This window comes from Euprymna scolopes, chromosome 3 (genome assembly GCF_053919585.1).
Source record: "Euprymna scolopes isolate OS-2025 chromosome 3, ASM5391958v1, whole genome shotgun sequence".
In the NCBI taxonomy this organism is placed as follows: domain Eukaryota; kingdom Metazoa; phylum Mollusca; class Cephalopoda; order Sepiida; family Sepiolidae; genus Euprymna; species Euprymna scolopes.
Window position 1 is genome coordinate 59,482,663 of NC_136484.1, and position 13,131 is coordinate 59,495,793.

At 32.6% G+C, this 13,131-nt stretch overlaps 1 protein-coding gene and 1 pseudogene across 2 annotated transcripts in view; one reads left to right on the top strand and one right to left on the bottom strand.

Moving 5' to 3' along the window:
- Nucleotides 1-13,131, bottom strand: part of LOC145255794 (branched-chain-amino-acid aminotransferase, cytosolic-like) — a 1,034,811-nt gene that overhangs the window by 878,216 nt on the left and 143,464 nt on the right. The gene's annotated exons all lie outside the window — the stretch shown is intronic.
- LOC145264488 (U2 spliceosomal RNA) lies at nt 9,843-10,072 on the top strand (annotated as a pseudogene).

The following is a 13,131-nucleotide window of genomic DNA, read 5'->3' on the forward strand; positions in this document are numbered from 1 at the left end:
AATTATACCTAAGTTTATTGCAAATCATGTAGGGTTGCGGTAACATTTATTGTTCAAACATTTTTTTTGTGAATCATTTATTGCAAGATTGTCTGCCTAATTAACTGATGACATACAGCGTACAATAACACTTTTTAATCCAAATGAAATATTTTATTCATTTCTTCTTTTCAAATATTTTACTTTCCCCATTTTGTTTCCGTTTGTTGCTTTTTTTTTTTTTTTTTTTTTTTTTTTTAACTTATTTTGAAATTGTTTTCCCTTTTTTTTTGCAGGAGTTTAAACGAAATACAATTGGAAAAGTTTTAATTATTTTTCACATTTTTCTTGTACATTACTGTTTTTTGTTTTGTTTTTTTTCTCATTTCCATTAATAGTTTTATTTTAAGTTATCTGCAGAAAATAAAATGTTTATAAGTGTAGCAGTAAGAAAAAACAAATATATTGAAACTAATCAGAATTGAAAAAATTGGAACTTTTGGTGTATCAGAATCAGTATCTAAAAATTTGTGCCTATTTCCGATGCCAAAAATGATTCCTTTAATTATTTTTTATTAAATTTTGTTTAAAACAAAATCTTCCCCTGCTGGTAGTAATAATAGAATAAATATTTACTGATTTTAAACTACTAGTAAAATTTAAATCTATAGATCACCCCATCACAAGCGTGTTTTTACATTTGATGATATATATATATATATATATATATATATATATATATATATATACATACACACACACACACACACACATATTTAGCATGTGTTTTTATGGTAAGCAGGAAAAAATAAATTTTATTTTTAAATATTTAGAGATTTATAAAGAATTGAAATCGGTAATTGTATCGGAATCAGGAAAAATATTGGAATCGTCCCATCACTAATTAAAACCATTTTTATTCTTTCTCATCTTTTGTAAAAATCACTATATTTTATACAAAAAAATAGAGATTCTTTACGCCCCCTACCCCAACTTTCTACACCTCCTTTCTTGGTACCCATTTTATATAGTCACTTTACTTCAAACCGCATTCTTCAGTCTGCAATCACCTGGAGGAGACGACAACGGTTTACAGTATATTAATTTAATCTCCTTTCTTCATGGACTTTCGAAAAACAAAACCGTTTCACAAGAAAAGAAAGCCGATAAAAAAATACTGCAATTAGGTAAAAAAAAAAAAAAAAAAAAAAAGAAACAAGTTTCTTTTTTTTCTAGTAGAAGCCTGATAAAATTTTATCCCATTTTTTTTTTCTTGTCTCATTTGATGCATAAAGCCTTATATGAGTAGATAAGTAAAACAGCTAACAATTTGTGACAGATTATATTACGATCTGAATAAACAATTCTTATTCCCAGATTCTGCCGTGTTTCGTTTTTTCATATCTTAAAGTTTCCTTTTTGCTTGTTTTGTGCTTTTGTTATCCGCATCCTTCTTGCTGCGGCATGTTAACAGAAATCTACACTCAAGATAAACTTATTGATGAAAGAAAAAAATATGCCAGGTAAGTCAGAGGATATAAGGGGAAGCAAATTTAAATAATTTTTGTGTTTTATTCACTTATGTAGATTTGACCTCTGACCTTAGATTCAATCTTATATATATATATATTTAGTAAGATGATTGATAATTTGTCATTAAACTTAAAAATCGGTTTCATAAGGAGGAAGACAACAAAGTCAATAAATTGTACGATCGTTTCGGAAACGATGTTTTTATTGTTTTAATCCCCTTTAAATTTATATATATATATATATATATATATATATATATATATATATATATATATATATATATATATATATATATATAATATAAAGCTGAACGTCTGTGTGTGTGTCTGGTCACGAATAGGCTCCTATATGGTTGACTATTATAGAAAACTGATCACACATAATGATAGATGTATCGAGACACAGGAATGGGTATGTTTGATCTGGCACAATGATGATTCATTAAAATTGTGGGGTCTGCGTATATGCCTGGTACACAATGTATGGAAATAAAAAATTAAAAAAAACGTTTACAAGTGTTTTTAATATCGATGTACATAATAATACTTTGATAAGTATGTTTTAACTTAAATAGGGATGGTATAATAAAATTGTGAGGTCTGCATTCGCGCCTGGCCTTCATAGAATTGAAATAGGCACAAACTTTAATAAAGACTTTTCAAAGTATACTTTGATAATTATGTTTCAGTTTGAAGAAATATGATATAATAAAATTATGGGGTGTTCGTTCGCGTCTGACCTCCATAGAATGGAAATATGTCACAAAGTTTAACAAGGTTTTTTAATATAGATCCACAGAATATTGTGATAAGTGTTTCAGTGTGAACAGGTATGGTATAATAAATAATGGGGTTTATCTATTTTATTTTTACTTTCATCATATTTTGTTTTGGTTTTGATACCCCCAAATTCGAAGCTATCTCTTTACAACGCTTCCTTTTCATAACCTATCATACTTTCATAAATCAGAGTCCATTTTCTGTAGGCTGTTTTTGAACCCAGTCAATGACGGGTACTTTTGCTAGTATATATATATAACACAAGTTGTTATAACTATTCTCATGATTGTAATCTAAAATATCTAATGTTTATATTAGGTTTTGGTTTAAGGTTGTCACAACCGAAGGTTCTAGTGGGGATAAGCTCCCTCTCCCTAAAAAATGCATTCATGATGTGTATCTCTAATAGACTCTGATAACCCAATCCAGCTCCTGACCTTCTTGGGTGGATTACCCTTTCAGGGAAAAGGCTAAGGAGTAAAACTCCACAGAAAATCCAGAGATGGAGTCACTGAGGCAACTTAACTTTATATTGTCATCACTGGCAACTCCTGCAGCACAGTTAGAGCCAAGCGGTCACTGAGGCAACTTAACTTTATATTGTCATCACTGGCAACTCCTGCAGCACAGTTAGAGCCAAGCGGTCACTGAGGCAACTTAACTTTATATTGTCATCACTGGCAACTCCTGCAGCACAGTTAGAGCCAAGCGGTATCAACTGTCTTTCCCTTGGATCCTCTGGCTTTATAAAGAGAGCCGGGGGTGGGGGCTGCACAGGTAATATCTATCCTCCCATATCACCCGGTCCAAGCTATGTAGCTCCACTAGATAGTAACTGCCACTCCTGAGTTGGACTGTACAGCCAGTCGGAGTGATACAGATAAACACCAGAGCTATACCAGTGTCTCCTGAGATGGATGGTTGCTGATGATGGTCAATGTATCAGTTGAGGTTATCTTTTCCTAACGAGTGGAGTACCAGATCACGTGATAATTAGGCAATCAACCATTGATTGATTTAGCTGCATAGTGACCCATATAAAAGGAGTGACTCAAACGTCCACTTCCGTTTTCTCGTTGTCAGTTTGATCATCCCAGTGACAACATTTGTTTCTCCACTGTTCTCCTTTCATCCACATCAGTTCGGTGACATGCGGTCAAACTCAACAAAACAGGACAGTTTTGTTAATGTGTATCTTGAAAATTTCACATTTACCTATTTGGAACATCTCATTTGTTGATGGTGATTGAGGGCTAATTAGCAGTATATGTGTAATGAAATACAAAGAAATCTATTTGATTATAAAGAATCTAAAATTCAGTGAGCCTGTATCCTCAAAACTTTAATAAATTTAATTTGGTCAAAAGCCTCAAAAATACGCTTTTTATTTGTATATTTTCATAAATAATAATGGTTTCATGGTGGTTGAGTGTCCATTAGAAATGCATGAGTAAGTAGAACATAGAAAACAAAATTTGATTTAAAAATTCAAGGTTTTAGATATCTGGGGTTAAAAACTCCTAATTTGTGATTATCAAAATAAAATTCTGAAAATCTGTTTTTAAACATTTTAGTAGTTGATAATGACATGATTGACGAGAACTCAGTAGAAGCAAATGAGTGAGTGAAATATATTGAAATCCATTTGATCCAAGGAAGACCTGAATAAAAAAAAAAAAACGTCCCTAATTTAAGATTATTGGGCTGAAATCTTGAAAAGTCTATTTTTATGATAGATGCTGGTGGTTGAGAAAACTCCTTATTGAAAGCAGATGAAGAAGTGGAATGGCGGTAGAAAAATCTACTTTTATCTATTTAAATTTGCATATTAGCAAGTTGTAATAAAATGGGCATAAAATTTGGTTATATTTTTTAGCGTTGGACAGGTTCAGTGGAATTGGAATCAGAAATTGTAAAAAAATAAATAAATAAAAAAAACATTTTGGGGTATTAGAATTGGTATCAGAAAAAAAATTGAGCCTAATTTCTGTTCCAAAAACGATTCTTTTAATTACTTATTATGTTTTGTATAAAAATTAATTGTCACAATGGCACAAGCAACAAACATACATGAAAATCTCAAACTGTGCTTATCAAAATCTTGGATAAAGAGAAAACATTAAGAAGTTTGTTAAATTAAAACGAAAATTAGTTCTAGATTTAAATATAAATGAAGACTCTACACTAAATCACCCCATACCTCCGAAAATAAAATTCTACTTTTTAAGCAATTTTAGAACCGTTAATAAAAAAATATTGGAATCATCTCATCACTAATAATTTTGCAAGTAAGGTTTTCCTTCTGGTTTGCACCTAAATTAAAAGAACGAGTAATTTTTCTATGTCCACCAATTTTTTTCGGACGTTTTCTTAATTTATTGTGATATTTTCCCCTTACTTAAATATGTTTGTTACAGATTTTGTAGATTCATGTTACATATATATATATATATATATATATATATATGAAAATTTGATGCCTGACTAAATTTTGTTTTTATTTTTAAACTAATAAAACAGTAAATGCAAAGCATGCAGTCAGCAACCATTAACATCGTTGTATTTAGATCTTACTGTCCAAGCACTAAACTAAACAAAAATAAAATTTAAAAATAGTATAAAAGGCAAACAAATAGAAAGTCAACTATTTTTAAAGAACGTTCGAGTCATACTGCACATCATTACAAAAAAAAAAAAAAAAAAAATGATCGATTTAGAATAATTGCATAACAGCAAAAATATTTAATCTGGCGTTTCTTAGAAGTTTCATCTATTGTTTTTTTAAATTTATACAAAGACTATGTAGGAACAACTCAAGACTAAAGCAAATATTACTCCCAAAGGTACTGTCAGAATATATTAGCATCCAGAATATTCTGCCATCCGATAACATTATTACTAATTTTTAAACATTACATTGTAAGTAGTAGTAGTAGTAGTAGTAGTAGCAGCATTAGTTGTAACGTTACTGTTATGGTGTTAAATGGTAATAAAAACGAAAGAAACACAGGACTCTTAGAAACAAACATGTATTCACATATATTACAAGCAAGGTGAGTTGAGCAATACCATTCCTCAACTGTTGGGCGTTTGCACACGACCTCCTTGGCCGCATACCAATCTCTGACTCCCGGGCACCGGTACTCGTTACTGGAAGTGACGTCACCAGAGGAAGTGACGCAATGGTATAGTCTATTAATCCCATGGAGGGGCGTCTCCAAGAGTTACACACACGTTTTCACATGGGACCCACACGTATGCAATCTACGTCATAAAGCAGGCCAAAATAAAAAATAATTCAAACTCACTTTTTGTGTTGAAACAACAATATTTATTTCCTTATTCACACGCCACGCATGACTTCTTGTTATAGCTGTGACATCTCTCATAGGATCGTCTTCTCTTACGTGCTCTCTCTCTCTCCTTCTTATAGCTTTTTTTCTTACAGTGACGTCATTTCACATTTCGTATGCATTTGCATACGCGCGTCCACACTCTATTGCATAGTAATAAGAGTAGTTTACAGAAACAAAAAAAAAAAATCAAATATCGTTTCTTTTAGGGATAAAAGGGAACATAAAATATTGTTCTCCTTGATTTTTAAGAAATGGAAAATAATTTAATCATGAAGAAAATATCTTAATCTCTACGAAAAAAAAAACTAATGAATAATTTTGTGAACGTTTAATATTTGAAAAGCAATCATTTAAACTTGTTTACAAATTCTTAGAAAACCTCAACAAATTAAGACATTAAAAGTTTTAGTAATTATTTAGATCCAATAACTTGATAGATATTCAAAATATTAACTTAAACGTTACGGTTGTTATTATAATTTGGTTCAATCAATATATTAATGACCACACTATACCATAATAATTAAACTTAACTTTCAAAATCATATTGAAACAAAAATTTAGTAAAAAGAAAGAAAAAAAAACCCAGTATAATTAGAAAAAAACACACACACACACACAAATTAATGTAAAAAAACAACAACCCCCAAAAAAAACACCCGGGAAACGCTAGGTACATACAGGCAATAATTTAAGATATTCTTTTATATTGTACAGATTTTTTCCTTTTCCCCATTGAGATTGTATGACAATCTCTTTCAACTGACACTGTATGTAGCGATAACAACACCGTTGGCAAGCAAGAGCCCTTCATCTTGTAAAAGAGACAGCACAAAATAAAAAAAAATGAGCATCGTTTGACAATTTGAATGGTTCATGTTTATTTCTTGGTGTTTTCTATTCAACATAATAAGCCGCCCATGCGCAAAGCGTCGATCAGTCTGTACGCATGTAAGCAATACAAACAAACGTTACTTGCAATTGTAACAGAAAAAGACTTCTATCTTCTGATGTGCTGTGCCCGGAGATTTCAGAGTGTTGGAACAATTGGTTATAAGAATCGGAATGAGAATGCCCCGCCGTGTATCCGTCAGGGCAAACAGAACTCACCAGGTACGACTCTCACTGCTAAAAGAGACGTGCTTGATTTCCAGCATGGCCGAGACAAGTGAGGGGGGCAGAAGGGAGGAAACAAATAAAGCCATGACTATGTATAAGTATCATCCAAGGACATTTACAATAAGTTATTATACGGAAGTAAGACTTGGAAATATACATATATATATATATATATATATATATATATATATATATATATATATATAACGCGAATAGGGAGAATTTGGTTTATTGTGTTTTTTTTTGTTTTGTTTTTTTTGCATGTATTTATATTAGATGTATACCTCTAAGGAATCAAGATAAATGGTGGGAGTATTATTTCTTCGGTAGCATCTATGGGATAAAAGAAACAAACCACTATTTAGCAATCTTTTCTTTACCTTTTTCTTTCAGTGGATCTGCACATTACTATTAATTACATTATCAACTCACGACCAAATCATATAGAAATAAACGGCATAATCACATTGACACATTGGTTCTTGCTAGAAAGTTAAATAACGTTGAGCCTGATCAGTACCAGATAGGTGACTAATTTTTCATGAAGAAAGATTGACACAAGGAGATGTTCGCTGAGAATTTCCATACATGGTTTTATTTGGAGAAAATTGACTTGATAAAGAAAGAGAGAGAGAGGGGGGGAGAGGGAGAGACTAATGTTATCTTAGCTATTTGTATTATTTGGATTCTTCAAACTACTGTTCTCATCTTGAGTGGCATTTTCACAACGTTTTGGTCGATGTAACCTCCGACCTTCTTCAGGTCTATCTTATCGAACTCAAGAATATTTCTGCTAGAGTCTGGACAGAATTTCGAACGGAACCTTTTATTTAGTTCCCAGAAGTAGCATGCTCATGTTCTGTTCACAAGGACACGTGGTGTAGTGGTTAGCATACTTGGAAAAAAAATCAATTGTAAAGTGCTCCTGAAGGTTGAAGATTAGATCCTCTTTGTTAGCGACCAAAAAATATGATTGCGAATTACAAAGGACCTCTATCCAGTCATGGCTGATGGAATGAGAGCATGCTATCCTCGTGAAGTAAATAAAGGGTTCTGTTTGAAATTCTGTCTAGATTCCAGGGTTTGGCAAAAACATTCCAGAGTTCGACAAGATACATCTCAAGAAGGTCGGAAGTCATTTCAACTGAAATATTGTGCAAATGATACTCAAGCTGAGAACAGCAGATCGAAGAATTCAAATAAGACGAATAACCAATCCTCATCTCAAAAATTCAGAAATGTATAATCTTAGCTAATTGTTTACTTCTTAGCTTTATTTTTTAACTCATTGAAATGAGTGATACAGACGGACAGATATTGAAGTAACATTCACTTTAGATTATTCTACATTATTGGCCGAGCTTCATTTGTATGGCTTCCAGGAGAGATTGATCTGAAAACCTTAATTTTCTCTCCACTCAAAAATGTGACGCCATTCACCAGCGTCAATCTGTTTTGACCTTTGCCCGCTGCCTAGACTTTACATCACCGTCTTTCATTCAACCCTGGGAACGATTGTTTTTCAGATCTGGCTTATCATACACTCAGTGTGATCTTTGTCAGAATTCACACTAGCTAACTTAATTGCCATTGGCGTAGGGTCTGTAATATGTTACATATATAATGTTAAATATTCTTTTAGGTTATATTTTCCCTTTTTTCCCATTGAAAATCGCATGTATGAAAAATTCATCATATGTATATCTATATTTTGTTGTTGTTCATGTGTTGACGAAACAGTTCATGAAATTATATGGATTTTTTGAAAAGTGAATAAAAATGTGGTCATTGAAATTTCGCATTCTCTTGTTTGTATATATATATATATATATATATATATATTAGTGTTGGGATAATTAATTGGAATCAGGAATCAGAAAACTTGGAATGTTTTGGGGGTATCGGAATTGGTATCAAAATCGGAAAAATTTGTGCTTATTTTCCTATGCCAAAAACGATTCTTGTATTTATCTTTTGTTATTTGATTTTGTTTGGAACAAAATCTTCCATTGATGGTTGTAATAATGAAATAATCAATATTTATTGATTTTTTTTAAACTATCAGTAAAACTAAAATCTATAGATCACCCCCACCACAAGTTTGTTTTTATATTTGAGAAAATATATGCACATTTAACATGTGTTTTTATGGTAATCAGGAGAAAAATAACAACTTTATAGTTAAATATTAAGAAATTTACAAAGAATTGGGAAATACGGAATCGGTAATTGTATCATATTCGTGGAAAATATTGGAATAATCCCATAACTTTATATATATATATATATATATATATATAGTTATCCACAGAGCGACTATTTTGCTGTATCACAGCCCTTCAGTGCGGCTAGAGCAGCAACTACCTCAAGCCAGAATTGAAACTCGACCACTTTAGCGATTGTAAGATGTAAAATTAACTAAAAATCTATGTGCAAAAGGTTTTATTCATTTAAAATAACAAATTGGTATATTGTATACCTGCTTCAGGTATGCAAAATTAAAGAGAAACAAAGATTTTTATAGCCAGAAAGTGTCGCAAATGAATATGAAGAGACAATAGGCAGGAAAAACCAAAAACAAAAAAAAACAAGAAAAACCATTAAATTGATTTTTATTCACATTCTGTATGGATTCAAATCCATTATTATTTAAGTGTCTAAAATTTTCGAATCTGCCAGCGTTGTGAGTTTCTCCCATGTAAAAGCTTCTTTTCCTTTTGGCTTTTACAGATCAAAAGTCATGACATAAATCGAAACGTTAAATATATTATTTTTAGATAAAGATTTTATAATCATAACGAAAAAAAATATTTGTCCAAACTCTTTCCGACCTACTCAGCAATTTGTACTAACTCCTCTTAACTTAAGCTGTAATTCATAACATGAACTCTCAACGTCTATGCTTTTTATCAGCTGTCAATGACTGAACTCCAAAATCCGTCTTTCTCATAGCTGCTATTCCTCTCATATGCAAATTAATGCCCCATATATATATAGAATTCACTCAGAAACTAGTTTTTCTTTTCATTTTTCTTCTCTGATTCCATCGCCTCAAACAGACGCACAGCTCCTTCTACTAACCACTTGGCCTTTTGGCCAAGATCAAAGTGTAGTATCTGTTCTTCAGATGCTGCCCTCCCATTTCTTGTTCTCTTTCGGTGGAGGAGAAATCTTTCACGGCTGAGACAATTTTTATTTTTGTACCTTTTCTCCACGTTATAAAACGACCCTGGTGTCTAACTTTGTCCCGTGGGGAAGCATTGTAAATAGGTACAACATTTTATGCGCCTTTATATTTTAGACTACATCATCTTTATACCATACGATAGGGTAACCTCCCTGTCTTTTCTACACATACGGGAAGATTCCAATATTTTTTTCTCGATTCCGATACAACTACCGATCCCATACTAAATTTCAGATTCCAATACAATTACCGATTCCAATTCTTTATAAATCTCTAAATATTTAACTATAAAATTGTTATTTGTTCCGATTACTATATAAAAAAAGAAAAACATTAAATGTGCAAATATTTTTTCATGCGTAAAAATACACTTGTATGGGATGATGGTTTATAGATTTTAGTTTTACTGGTAATTTTAAATCAATAAATATTCATTATTTCATTATTACTACCAGCAACGAAAGATTTATTTAAACAAAACAAAAATCAAATACAAAAAGACAAAAGAATCGTTTTTTTGGTATCGGAAAATAGGCACAAATTTTTCCGATTCTGCTACCCCCCCCCCCAAAGTTCCAATTTTTCCGATTTGGATTAATTGTCCCACCACTAATATATATAACAGAGAGAGGAAGAAAGATTGAATCCAAGGTCAGACGTCATATATACATAATAAACAAGTGAATAAAACAAGGGTCAATAACTATAATTAAAAAGGGAAACAAATGAATGTAATGGAGGAGTGAAATGTTTCTATTGTTGATGAGAGAAGAGGAATCAGGTTGTTTGTTTGATAACAGATGTTAAAAAAAAAAACATTTTCAGAGAACTGAACTGTATCTCAACAGAACAAATAATTATTACTAGCCTGGGTGTTTGGGGGGGGGGGGGAGAAAAAAGTGTAGTATGCAGGCAGGCAGGCAGGCTAAGACCCGTACGTGAAAGAGGAAGAGAACGTGACAAAAAAAAAAAAATGCGACATCTTTGCGGTTGCTTCCATCATCAAACCGGATGTGACGAAGGTTTAAATTAAGGCTAGTCAATCGAAAAGAGGAGATGACTTTCGAAAATATCAGAAAAAAAAAAAAGCGGGTCCTGGATATGACCTTAAACTATATCCAGTGGTGACGCCCAAGTTTGCGGGCTTTGGGGAGTGTGGAGCCACCCTTTAATTGCCATTGCTCCTAGGTCCACTCTGACCCGGACTGGTAGTACCTGTTAGGGTCCCAACTATGGGTTAAATAGAAACCGACTTGAAAACAAACAAATATATTCTATTAAAAACTTTTCTTCAAAATCTTTGGATTCGGCATTAAATAACAAAAACAACCAAACAAAAAAAAAAAAGCGACTCCTCCCTGTAGAAAAGTGCCCAGTTGAGGGCGAAGGAATTAATGTTTTTAGCCAATTTTTCGATATTTGTCGTTCAAAGAGTCAAGCTTCAAAACGATACTGATCTCATGAAAATCCGTCGCCTCTGTTGAAAGTTTTAGGAAAACTACATAGATTTAAACAGACAGGTGAGATTTATATAATAGATGGAAAATAAAACAGATTACCCCCCCCCCCAATACAGTTTTGTATGTCTGAAAAGTAAAGTAAATAAGAAAATGAAATTAAAAATGGAAGAACAAAACAAATAAATAAATACAGAGATAGAAAAGATGGGGAAGGAAATAAAGATTTAAAATGCACGTGACTTTCAAGCTTATAAACCCTGGTTGACCAGACTGTGGTCCAAATTTGGACCACTCATACAACACAGTTACTTCTTATAAATAATATAAACGTAAATAATTTCAATTATATGCTATGCTGCTGAGTATATGGCTTGGTCCACTCTAAAAGTTGCGTTTCTAAAATGTAAAATGGCAATATGGTGCTATAAGCTAAATGCAAAAGGGGCACAATCCCAGGCAACATCGAGCCTTATAAACAGATATCACACACACACACACACACACACACACACACACACACACACACACACACACACACACACACAAGCTGTTTCACAAAACAAAATTTTCATCCAGGCTGTTACAAAAGTTTTGATACCATTGTACAAACTAATAACTAGGACTATAACAAGAGAATATTCTTTTCATTGTTTTGACTCTCGAGTATATATCCGACACAGTTAGACACAGTTAATCAATCGAGAACCACATCACTCTATCTAAAAACATTAACTGATATATACTCGAGAGTCAAAATAATGAAAAGAATATCCTACTAATAACACTGTCAATTCTCTTTCAAATTATATGTGTAGAAAAAGGCCCACAAAGTTTTATAACTTACTACCTAGCTCTACCTATGTATTGAGCACTGTTGAAGTAAATACTTAAAGTTTACACATAAATTAATACTTTCGTATATTAATTTATGTGATTAAATGGAGTAGTCATACATATATATATATATATATATATATATATATATATATACATACTAGCAGGCCGACTGGCATTGCCCGGACATTAAATACGCATAAATATTATATGCAATGCACTTGTAATACCGTTCCAACAACTTCTGGAAGGCTCCATAGAAGTTCTCTTGTATGAGTATGTTAATGATCCTCGTCACAGCCTCTTTCATCTCCTCAATTGTCTCATAATGATATCCTCTAAGGTTTTCCTTGGGTTTAGGGAATAACCAGAAGCAACAGGGAGCAAGGTCTGGACTATAGGGAGGATGAACAACTGTCTTGATGCCCATCTTGGTCAAATAGTTTGTGACAAGGATGGAGTTGTGGACTGGTGCAGTCGCACAAATTTTTCGCATCTTCAGTTTCTCACAAATAATTGTGTGTACAGTTCCTACACTGACACAAACTGTGCATTTATTGTTTCTATAGACACACAACAGTCCTTACCCATGAGATTCTTTATTTGGTCAATCAACTCTAATGTTCTGACTTCCTTACACCTTCCACACCTCTCATCATCCCTCACAGACTCCCTACCTTCCTTGAATCTCTTATGGCACTCACAAACTGATGCTCGATTCATGCAAAATGGTCCAAAAACAGTCTAAAGAATTCCATACGTTTTTGTGGCATTTTTTTCAAGTTTAAAGCAGAATTTTATTGCATATCGTTCTTCTAAAGTGTCCTCACGCCCAGATTGCATTTTTGTAATTCACCATCTGTGACAATAAGGCTTTAGTAGGG